Raw genomic sequence first — 13,665 nt, forward strand, 5'->3', positions numbered from 1 at the left:
GCATCCCCCAGTGATCAATACTGGGTCCCCTCTTATTCAGCATATTTGTCAATAACTTTCATTCCTCTTTCATCCATAGCACAGTCATCTCATATGCAGATGACTCAGCTATCATCTGCTCTACTAAATCTACCTCCACTTTACATTATCTCACCCAAAAAGCCTTTACTTCCACAGAGACCTGGATGCCCCACAACCATCTCACTCTCAATGCCAATAAAACAAAACTTTTAATATTTACCCCCACTAAATCCAGCTCTGTGGACAAGTCACTATTCTCCATTCACTCCCAAAATAACACCATTATTGATGTTATCCCCAGCAGCAAATTACTAGGAGTCATCATTGATGACAAGTTAACATTCAATCAGCACATTTACAGCAACATAAAAAAAAAAAAACATAAAAAACTATGTGCCCTGTACAGGCACAACGATTTTCTCAGTCTCTCTGTCAAAAAGGCTCTGGCTTCTTCCTTCCTGCTTCCTACACTTCTCTATGGTGCTCCTATCCTCACTAAACTTCAGTCCTCCTTGCAAGCAAAACTAGACTCTTGTTATAACAAAGTCGCCAAATTTGCTACAAATGCAAAACATCTTACCCAACATTGTCCCGCTCTGCATCAACTTAATTGGCTAGAATCCCAACACTATCTCACATTCCTACAACTAACTACAGCCCATAAGCTCATCTACCACCCAGAATCTTGCCCTTCCCTTTCTTTCATTTGGTCTATGTATCATCCAAATCAGCTCCTAAGGACTGAAACAAAATGTTACTATCCATTGAGAAACCCAAACTCTCAGCCAGCCAAATGTTGTATTCCTACTATGTATCTAAGGCATGGAACAATCCCCTCCCCCCACATCACTCAGAGCAATTAGCAACTTGACCTCCTTTAAAAATTCCCTCAAACTGCATCTCTCTTCTAAACGGCTATGCCCCTGTTCCCAAATACACAACCACAGCTCTTGACTTCACCTCCCAGTGCTATACCTCTAACCATCACATCAATTTCCATCCTTCTCTCTGTCACTTTCATCAGGCCTATCCAACCTCCCCACTTATACCCCTCTCTATCTTTCACTCTGTACTTTATCTCCTCACAGCTACTCACCTGGAATTTATCACTTTCTTGTGTACTTGAATCTACCCTGTGCTTCAATGTAAACAGCATTCAAAAACATATTCTCAGAAATTGTCTGTGTTTATGTGTACATATCAATGTTTTTATTTTTCTTCATTCCAATACTGTTGCCTCTATTGCACAGTCTTGCAATATAATTGTACTGTATGATTTTTATATGTCAATGATTCTATTATATGTTAATGATTGTATTTTTCTTCATGCACCTTTGCTGCTATTTACCAGTATCATGCAATGTAACTGTATTGTACTATATTGTTTTTTAAGTGATTTTCACTCTAATTGCATGTATCATTGTGGAGCTTTTCTCCCCGAGCCTCCACTGAAAACGGGCTCTATACAGACCCAGTGAATTATCCTGGTTAACAAATGCAATAAGTAAATAAATAAATAAATAAATAATGCCACTGTATCAATTACAGCTGAGGTAAAACTGCTTAATGCTGTAAGCTATGTCATACCTCTTCAAGGAAAGCTAAATTTTACAGCTCATAAAAAATCAGTACCCTTGGGGGCAATAAGGATTCCATCTAAACACTCCTAAAGCATAATCTGTACCCACCCCACCTAATATCTTTCTTTCATACATAAATATATAGGTTCATAGATTAGTACTAAGCTAACTGCCCTTGCAAGCCATTTTAAGCCTAGAGACTCAAACCCTGCACCTTGCGTTTGTAAGGCAAACACCTTAACCATTATATATATATATATATATATATATATATATATATATATATATATTTTTTTTTTTTTTATTTACCAGGATAATATATATATATATATATATATATATATATATATATATATATATATATATATATTTTTTTTTTTTTTTTTTTTTAATTTATTTAACATTTTATTTACCAGGATAGTCTGCCTGTGCTGATAGCCCATTTTCAGCAGAGGCCCCGGGTGAAAAGCTCCACAAAATAAAAGAATACAGCATAATACAAGTTCCACATAGTAAAACAAAATACATTACTATCCAGACAATTTATATATAATAGTAGTATTAGCACAATCCCAGGAAGAAAAAAAAAAACAGAAAAGAAACAATAGTAGATCACCATACTATGTAATACAAGTACAATATGTATAGTTACAGAACAAGTGTATAATGAAAGTTGTATACAAATATGTTGGGATATTTTGAATCTAACAGCTGGAAGTTTCTAAGAGTAACAGTTTTGACTGCAGTAATTTATATACAGTGTGCAATCATTTTGCAGGAACAACTTACAGCTTATATATGGTTAGCTGAAGAAAGAAAAAGAAGTGTTATTGTTTTATGGGCCTGTCATGGAGGCTATGGAGAGTTAGTTGAGTACAGAAGAACAGATATGTTAGTATAACTCCGAAAAGGGGAAAGGTGACGTAAGATATATTGTAAATGGGGAAAGCAGGGGTGGCTCAGACAGCAGTACAGGGAGGCTTTGGGAGAGGAAGTAGCGGGAGAGAGGGTGGGTAAACAGGAGGAAGTGGCGGTAAGAAGGTGTTTGTGGAGAGTTCTGGCTGGAGAAAGAAATTGCTTGAGTTTAGGCAGGCGAACTACTTGAGCAGAGCCAGTTATTGGTTAGGTGGGCCTTAATAAGTTGTTTGAACTTGGCTGTGTTGGTGGTATTAAGGATGTTCTGTGAGACTGATTTCCAGGTTTTGGAAATTTGGTTGGCATATAGAGAGTCCCTGTAGCTATTGTTAGATGTCGTGACTTTTAATAGGGATTTGTAGGAGGATTTAAGGGTTCTGGGGTTAGTGTATGGATGGACAAGATTGTAGAGTGCTGGGCAGTTTTCAGGTTTGGTGATGATGGTATGTGCTGTGGCCAGTTGTTTCAAAGAGAGGAGGTTGGGTAGATCTAGGTAGTTTAGTTTTTAAAGTGAAATGCAGTGGTGGGCTCTATGTGAGGAGTTTGCTGCAAATTTGGCACTTTTGTTATAGCATGCCTCTAGTCTGACTAGGTCTGTTTTTTATTTATTTGAGTTTAGTAAAGATTGGAGAGGAATATAGCAAGGTAGAGAGAAGTTCTGGCAATGGCTTGTCTGGTGTTGTTCATTAGGAATTGCTTGGCTCTGTAGAGAGAGCCAAGTTTGATATGGGTTTTTTGAATGACTAGTGCAACAATCTTTTCAAATCTTAGGTTATTATCGATGGTGACCCTTAATAATTTGGTTTGCGGGACAGGATCTATTTTGGTATTATTGGCAGAGTAGATAATAAAGGGTGTTGTTTTATAATGGGCTTTTTGCTGAAGAAGAGAATTAACTTAGTCTTGTTGGGATTTAGGATTAATTGCTGTGTGTGTGTGTGTGTGTGTGTGTGTGTGTGTGTGTGTGTGTGTGTGTGTGTGTGTGTGTGTGTGTGTGTGTGTGTGTATATATATATATATATATATATATATATATATATATATATAGAGAGAGAGAGAGAGCTATGTCTATCTATATATATATATATATATATATATATATATATATATATATATATATATATATATATATATATATATATATATATATATATATATATATATATGGTTTACTATTAAAATTTCGAACGGCACTCCATCGACTGTACTATAGTCGAACACGGAAGTTCGAAAATGACAATTGCAAAGTCAAAAAAACAATCTAGGAATGGGTTTTAACATGGGTCGAGGTATGGGATATGTTTGTAGTTCAGAATAATACTGAACACCGACCACGACTCATGTTAAAAACTGTTCCTAAATTGATTTTTTGACTTCGACATTCGACGTTTTCGAACTTCTATTGCCGACTATAGCACAGTCGACGGAATGTCGTTCGAAATTTTAATAGTAAACCTATATATATATATATATATATATATATATATATATATATATATATTTAGATATATATATATATATATATATATATATATATATATATATATATATATATATATATATATATATATATATATATATATATGGGTCTACCTGATAACACCGACACGCCAAAACACCGACAACGAAATAACCGACACCACAAAACTGAAGGTTCAAAATCACGAAACTTCACATGCCCGACAAACAATTAAACTGCTAAACAGTAAAACAATTAAATTACAAAAAAAAATTAATTTAATTAACAAGAATATGTGAGAGATATTAAGAACTGTAGGGTAGAGAGCTCTATTGCACAGCATTTTAAGTTGCATCATAATTCTGATCCCAGGGGCTTAAAAAGTACTATTTTACAGACAGTGAATTTTGTGTGCAAGTGAATTAGAGATTAAACTGAAGTTTTTTATATAAAGAATCCATTTTTATTCTTAAATATGGCACTTTAATTCCCAAAGGTCTGAATACCAAATGTAACTGGAGAGTTTTAATTTATTTATTTTTTGTTATTATTTGTCTTGTTATTTGATAGACCAAGCTGTCTCCACATTCTTTCTTATCTCTTTAATTCATATAACTCTTTTTTTAATAAATAAAATTACTTAAAGATGGTCGCTGGCTTGATGATCCATCCACATAGCCTAAACTGAGGAAACTTTTGCTGTAACTGTACGGCATAAATAGAGCCACATCCATCCAGAGTGGACTGTATAGAGCTCTTTTCAAAGCTGTGCAGGGAATTTCTCGCCGTATAATAGCACTATGACAGCTCTACTCAGCTCAGCTACCACCATCAGCAGAAACAAGAATGCAGGGAACAAAGTAGCACTTTTCCTTGATTAGTTAAAAGCTTTTCACACCATGTCTCATCAAAAGCTACTATACAAACTCTCCTCCCTACGACTTCAACACTCATCAGCTTGCTTTATGTGGACTTCAGCACTTATCTCTTAAGTGGTTCAACAGCTACCTCAGTAATAGACTTCACGTTGCAAAATGGGAAATTATATCTCTCTCTCTATTTCACTAAGATCACATACGGATGTCTCAAGGATCTATCATTGGTCCATTATTTTTCAAGGTTATCATAAAAGACATAAATACTACAAATAATCATGGCACCATTATTCAGTATGCATTTGATTCCACACTCAAGTGCACTAACAAAAATCTACAGCACCTTCAAACCCAAAAACAAGTATCCTTCAACTCCACTGAAACATGGCTCAATAGCTCTCAATTATTATTAAACCCTAAGAAGACCAAACATATTCTGTTCTTACCTGAACAATACTCTAATGACAAACATCTCCTCACCATTACTTCTTCTGACCAAACCAATATCGAACTTGTAACTCATGCCAGCTGCAAGGTGCCACCATAGATGAAGCCAAGAAATCTGACCTCCCCATAAAGCCAGCTATTAGCAAAACGCACAAAAAACTTGGCACCCTATATCCAGCTAAACCTTACCTGACTAACCAGGCTAATCAATTAACTGCTACTAATCTGCTGTTACCTACCCTCCTATATGCTGCCCCTGTGCTTGTTAACCTGCAAAATAAACATGCTAGAAAATTGCTGCAAAAATAGTCTAAATTTACAGCTGATATGCCTGATAGATCATAGCACTGCTTGGTATTAAAACAAATGAATTGGTTAGAATTGCCATACTGTTTAATATTCACTGAATGAGGCATTCAACATCATGGAAGTTTTATTACTTTTTAACTTGGGAATGAAGTAATCACTGACAGCTAGACTGGGAAAACGCATCGGCACCAAGTGGATAGTGGCTACATTTATGTATATGTTGGCTATGGAGTTGTTCACTGCACCATGGCATAGGCTAGCCAACTGGCAGCAGGATATTGTTATAATGTTACCTGAGTGCCTTGCATATGCTAGAAAAAAACACGTTGTTAGATTGCATCAAGCTGTATTGCATAACAGTTTTAAATATGCAATATAGTCTTGTAATATTACTAAAGGATTGAACTGTAATTTGGCATAAAAGGCACAGATAATGTATCCTGTTTGCAAATTATGCTAAACACAGTGATTAACGGTGATTTTTCCATATGGACCACACCACGGGTTAAATACAACTTTAGTGTTAGTGATTTGTATGCAGAAAAAAATCAGAAAACTGAACTTTTTTAGCATGATGAATGAGATAGCCTGTAATGATGTAAATGATATTTCAGTAATAGGTTAACTTCCTTCAGCAGCTCTACTGCAATTCTACTAATCTGAGGACAGCTGTTTACCACCACAATAGGCCTCATCATTGAGGCTCCCAGTTCTATTCCTTTTTTCTCCAACAGCTAACCATCAGCTGCCACCAGCTTCTCTCTTCATTCGCAGGGTCTACTGGTCCTGCCTTAGCCTCAATTGACTCAAACCATCCCATGTCTGGAGGCAGTGAGGAAATCATGTATGTCAGAGCAGTGTCATACTGCTGTCAAGGAGAATTTTCTGACTCTCAGCCCTGTGAGGCAGCCTTGCCAGTTCCATGATCAGCCCTCCCCCCAAAAAAAAAAACAAATGTTCTCCAGGAAGGGCTGACACAGACAAACACCTGCTGCTGGAACCATGGACTAAAACTAGATGCCAAGAAATATGCAATAGTACCCTTTGGGAAGTCATCCTCCCCCAGTAACTATCATATTGGTAGCACACCTCTAAGAGTTGACCTAGTAGTCAGGGACATGGGGACACACATAGACAGTAATCTAGCCTTTGGCCATCATGTGTATACAGTAGTGAGGAAATCATTCTATGTTCTGCAACTTATAAAGAAAATGTATGACATCTCAGTCCAAAGAAATCATTGTTCCACTGTATTCAGCATTCATCAGACCTATCATTGAGTATGATGCCCCCTTTGGTATGTACATAACCAGGCATATCCAACAATTGGAACATCCACAGAGGTTTCTCACTGAAAGAATACAAGGTGTAACATGTCCTGTGCAGACAGACTGTTGAAGGGGAATCTATGCCTGGCATTCAAGACATTGCCAGATCCTACTCTGATGGGCATTCTGCATATCCACAAAACAAACAACACCGGAATTACCCATTCTAAAGACTTAAACCTTGCCTGTGATATAAATAGGACCCACTGGAAAGACAGTTATGTATTGCCAAGGTTACCCCTTCTCTGGAGCAAGCTCTCCATCCATGTGAAGCAGACTTTCTTCCTAACCCAATTCAAGTGTAAGTTGGACAATTAGATAGGGAACAGGAAATTCATCCCTGGTTTGGTACCTATGTCTCTAATGGAAATGGGCAGCTTTTAAATGGTTCACCTCTCAGGCCCCTGATTGTAAATGTTTCACCTCCCAAGCCCTTGCTTACACTTATCAAGGGTACCGGAACTTATCAGAGATTTGGGATGCATGGCTCGGCTTAAGGAGGCCCTTGTGGTCATTAGCCTAGTAAACACCTATGAACTTATGTGAATGAATGCTTGGATGTATGAACAAACTCACAGCTAAGTGACTCTTCGCTTGTGCATCACAGAGCTCACCGCAGTTGTATGCTGTTTATTGCAGTGAGCCTAGGCTGCTACCTCTCCCCAGGATGGGCGAGGTGACATCAACCCCTCACTCCAATCATGTGGTCTCTTCAGTGGCTGTGCCTCTAATCAAACCTGGCTCATCATCATTCCCTCATATTTTCCTGGTACCCAGTTTGAATGCTTCAAACAATTATGTGCCCGGTTAGTTAATAGTTATACAATTTAGAAAATGTTTTTCCAATGTAAAGACAGGGAGAAATCTACTTTCTGATTTGATTTCCTGGTACAAGCAACTTTCTTAACAAAAGAGGCAGTTCCAGCTTGTGGGGTTACTAGGTTTACATATCAACAAAATAAAACAAATGGATAGTGGCCAAAACACAGTTTGTAACATTGCTAAATGTAGATTATTTTCTTAACCAGGGACAATGACCTTAAGTTTAAATAAATAACAGAAAATACACTTAGTTTCGTTTTCAGTCCATAGCACAATACAGATCTGATTAAATCTGCTGGCTGAATTTTAAACAGGGAAAAGGTAATGGCTTTCACAGACATAAAAAATGTATTCAGGCTTTCTTCCTAACTACAAGTGCTCAGATGACTAAATATATTAGAAAAGCCATTTTCCATTTTAGACTTGTAAGATAAAGGGAAAGGTTTCAGTTTTGGCATAACACAAGTGTCTTCCTTATTACTTGCGTGGTGTGACTTCAGGGTTGATTTAAGTAATTTATATGGGATTGTAAGTGCACATACACAATGCAAGAGGTTTGCCTATACCCACATAAACTATTTAATCAAGTGTTAGCTAAGTAAACTCATTAGGAATAAGGGCCTCTTTATATATCTGACCCAGGAGCACTGCCTCATTAAGTGATTTGATGAAAAGGGTCAAGCTGACAAATAGAGATAGTGGGAATCACGCCCAGAACTACAAACTGAAGCTTGCCAACAGCTCATAGTCATAAGCACATAATTATCTATATAAAACTGATATTATTTTCAAATTCTTGAAATATAGATATCATCTGATAGCAACTCTCTGAGTTCCAGAGAAAACTTTTGTGATGGCATCTTTGACTCAATATAGAGAAACCTAGCCTCAGAAAATAAGACTTGCACTACAAAACATGATGTTACCCACAAGTATTGATACTATGAAACATTAAACTGACAGCAAAGAAAAACATTCACATTTCTTGCACAGACACCAGCATTTGACAAACTCATGTGTGTATGAAGGGGGAACCACACCATGCATACAACCCAGCCACAAAGCATTAATATGTTTTTTCCATGTACATGGTACAGTTATGGGCATATCCTTTATGCCCATTTGTGCAGATTTTTATGGAGTATCTGAAATAAATCTTAATTTATGATTTGAGACACAATCTATTTGTCTATGTCACTTACAAGTGACACAGATACCTAGATTGTTCTTTGCTTATCTGGACCTCTGAGCTGATAGATATGCAAGTATATGTACTGTATCTCAAAGAAAACAGATGAAGGGTTGGAATTTGTTGGGAATCATGAACTCCACACCGTTTCATATACGGATGTCCCTATTATCAAATGGCAGGATGGCTCTTTAGATACGACCTTGTATTGTAATCCAGTTCATTAAACGTCCTTTTTACTGGACACTAGTTGCCAACCTTGTCATGTGACTGAAAGCATAATAAAATCCCAATTTCTGAGAGTTAAAAGAATTTGTTCATAGCAGACCAATTGCCACAGCTGCTCTAATGATTTTATTGATAAATTTAAAACGCAGGACTATCACACAGAAGATATATAATAGGAAACATATGTTGCTGATTCCAAATGTAGAATTGAATTAATGACTTACACTATACATTGACTTAACAATGTTTTCTTCCTGTCCTTCATTACCACATGGGGTAGCAACATTAACATTTTAGGCAACTTATAAATATAATCAAGGATGTATCAGAAATCATATCATCTTCTTGTAAATTTATATACAGAAAGAAAAGAACATTATCACAAATTATAAATTTCTAGATGAAAGGCGGTGAAAAGTCCATGATCTGAAAACAACACTTGACTCTATTAAAGCCCAAATGGGACTCAAAGCCCTGTCACTGTACTCAGTATCCAGCAGAATGCTGCATCCTCTGACCCATTACTGGTGAATTTACTGGACATCAGCAAGTAAAGGGCATCAGAAATACTTAGTCTAGCGATCTAAACCTCTTATACAACATCAACAGAAAGGTTTGGTGGGACAGGCATATTTCGCAGAAGATACTGCTGCTGTGGAACAGACTCCCCATCCACATAAAAAAAAAGTTCATCCATGTTTATTTTCAAGCACAACTTAGATCTATAAATGAGACACAGAAAACTGACCACAGGACTGCCCCTGTGCTACTAATTGACAGAGGTAGTTCTAAGAGCTTTACCCATCTACGGGCCCCTCAAATTATCTACTGTATGATCCCAGTCATTGTTATTAGCGGTAATATATAATTATTGACCAAGTGTAAGGTTAATCTATAACCAAATGGGATAGGTTACTTCAAGTACAAAAAGGGAAATTGTCTAGGCTTAAAATGGCCCCCAATGGCAGCTAGCCTAGTATTTACCAATGAAACTATGAACCTATAAAAGGATGTCCTTCCTGTGGGAATTGTTCTTTTTTTGTAAATTAGCTATTTAGAAATTAAAAAAATTAGTTTGGCAAACACTACTGGAATATTTGATATACAACAATGTGTTACTTGAACTAGTGAATGAATTATTTATTTAGCTGTTTATTCTTTTTCTGTTTTTTTTTTATGTCAGAAAAACCTCAAGAATGATTGAGATTCATATGTTAGAGCATTTAAATGATATTCGGTGTCATAGGGAATATAATTCTTTGTTCACATAAACTTCAAAACATTCTGATGCCAGTTTTATGTTCATATGAATAGACAAAATCATGTTTTCATCTGCCAGTAAAGCAGGGTGGCAGGAATATATTTTGTCAAAAACAACAAAACAGGATTATTCTATTGCAGTCTTGCCCCAGGGGCGAATGAATGATAATAACCAGTATTCTCATGAACGCAACTCGATGCATAACTGTTTTTGCTTGTTCCATGCTTTCTTTATATAAGGATAACTGATTCTATCATTGGTTTATTAGATATCAAGTTTGAAGTCTAATATAATACTTTATAATGAAGAGTAAGTTATGATTTCTCTAAAGTTTAGATGCATGATAGATGACTGCCTTTGTAAACATACCTCTCAGCTGTCCAGAATTTCACAGAATGTCCAGATTTTTGCTTCATACTTTTGGTCTGTGCCTCATAAAATTTGTGATTTTCTGGAAAATCACTAGAATAATCTGAGGATTGAAGTCACTAAATAATGACATGCATTTGAGTTTCAGACTTCAAATCCTTTAGAAAATGCATGTTAATACAAATCCTGTTATTATAGAAACTTTCTAAGTTTATAAGAGCAATATTTAAAATTTGCCCCTATTTTGGGGCCTTTGTCCCCCATTTTGTCAGGCTTTGTCCAGATTTCTAGCACTAAACCACAAATTTGTCCCAGGGTTTCCACCTGTGTCCTTCACTGACAGGGACGACAAGTACTGACTGAGGTTTATTTCTGGAGATAAACTCTTGGCTAGGCTTGTATAGGCCCCAGGGCCATTAGCCTAGTAAGCTCCTATGATCCTATGATAAGAGGTTGAGGTGTATGTCTTTCAAACTTTTTTTTTTTTTGGCATGTGGGAACTATTTCTGTATCTGCCCACCAGATGACATTAAAGTACAGGGAACTATAAATGCTATGCCCATTAGTTAATTTAATTGGCAGGTTAATTAAACTTAAATCTAGGCAATATACAAGATATAAATGTTTATTTTGGTATGAAAACTGAATTAACTTACATTTATTGTGATTAAGTGTTGTTCTTTCATTATCTGTTCCAAATACTTTAGAAATGTATAGGGATTTAAAGGGTGATTTTCTCTTTTACATGCTTTAGCAGCATGTATAGAGAGGCAAGTTATATAGTTTTTCTTGTTTCTCTGCTATGTTTTGTTGTTTTTGATCATTTTAGGTAGAGTTAAGATATGATGCTATCAATATTATGTGTCTATAAAAATGGGATTTGGAGCAATATGTCTAGTATAGTACTAAAGAAAATGTCATAGGACATTAAAATTGGTTTACCTTTTTCTTCATGGCTGTTACTCAACAACTCCTTTGCCAATAAACATTTTTTTGCACTTATATGTAATTTGGGCTATTACTTGGACCCATTTACTTTGTTGCTAATGTTGCTGGTTTGGTTATTGTGTTTATCTCAGCATTTAAATATTTTAAGTTCTATCTGTAACCAACCAATCCAAATTCATTTTGATACTAGTAATTTACAACATAACACTGTCTTTCCAAGGGACCTGGCATCCATCCATCCATCCATCCATCCATCCATCCATCCATCCATCCATCCATCCATCCACAACTCCTTTTTCTCAGTTTTGCACTTGAAATCATGGTGTCCCTTCAACAGAGACAATTTTCCAGTGTCAATGATCACAAATTAGCCATGTTGTTAAAGAATGAGGTTATCAGTCTGCAGTAAGTTGTCTATTTCTATTAACTGATTATTTTCAAAAATCCATTATTTGGCATTTCCTAACAACTCTTTGGCATTTTTTTTTCACATTTGAAATCCTGCAAAACCTCTTGATATAAATAAAATGTTCTTTTTGGCAACCATTTGAAATGTCGGGACATGCTAGAATGAGTCCTGAAATGCGGAGACTGAATGGCCGAAAGACTTGTATATAATGTCAGAGATGCCATTTCTTGTAATATTTCCTTTTCTCAGAAGTGTGTTGATTTTGGATTTGATATGTATAAGTCTGTGGGTTGTGGGGTGTAGGGGAGGCTTCCCCAACCCCCTCCCCCTGCAAAAAGAAGTTTTAAGGAAATAGCGAGTTTTGAGATTTAATCTTCTCCTGTGTTTTTAGTTTTTGTTTTTGTTTTTGGGGGGCGTTTTGTCACTCAGCATTTTTGAGTGCTGACATTTCAATAGAAAGCCTTTCTTTCTATCTTCTTTGACAATTTTATCAACATCTGTGACTATCTACAGCACTTTCTTTCTTCTCCTCAAAATGTATTCTATTTTATTGGCTATAGCTGCATTAGAAAAGGCTCCTTTTCATTATTTAATTATGTTTTTCAAAATAGTGTCAGATGTTTCACACCTCATTCTAGAACTCTATTTTATTGGCTATAGCTGCATTAGAAAAGGCTCCTTTTCATTATTTAATTATGTTTTTCAAAATAGTGTCAGATGTTTCACACCTCATTCTAGAACTTTGCAACTGTAGTGATCTGACAATTGTTACAGAGGGTTAAGTCTGGGAGCTACAGTTGCTGTAGTAGAGGATTTGATTCATTCATCTCCCTTCTGTGTGACTTTAACCAACTCACTTAAACAAACATTTATTCCAGGTCACCTCTGTCTGAAAGGGGATTGTGTTCTCAGTGCACCTACCTGTTTAATTAATGGAGGTTATTACTATTATTTCCATTTTGTGAGAACAAAAGGCAGTCTGTAATTACTATACTGCAGCTGTTAAGTCAATGTTGCCGTATCTTTCAGCTTTTCCCGGTTAGGGGTTGCCACAGTGGAACTCCGGTCCGCTACTGATTGGCAGTAGATTTTTACATACTGAGTTGCCAGCCCTGACGTACAACCTTCAACGAAGGTATGCCTACTCATGCATGTCTCCACACAGAAGACGCTTTAGCTGAGAATCGAACAGGACAACGTCTTACTGTGAGACAACAACGCTACCGCAGCACCACCACCGCAGTCGCAGCTGTTAAGTCAATCTTACAAAAAAAAAAAAAAGCACCTTCCAAGGGGGCAGTACATTATCTTGGACAAGGTACTATTGTTATGTCCACAACTTTGCGGTCTCAGCTATTTCCCTTACCTTCAACATTCCTGCAGCCTCCCCTGGTGAAGCCTCTTCCCCTCATTGAAAGGCTCATTTATTCTGCCTAGTATGGCATTTGGTTTTGTCAGATATGTCTGTACATACAGACCGCCAGTAACTCAGGCAGATGTACAGA

Source organism: Protopterus annectens, chromosome 3.part0 (assembly GCF_019279795.1).
Source record: "Protopterus annectens isolate FY-2018-M chromosome 3.part0, PAN1.0, whole genome shotgun sequence".
Taxonomy (NCBI): domain Eukaryota; kingdom Metazoa; phylum Chordata; order Ceratodontiformes; family Protopteridae; genus Protopterus; species Protopterus annectens.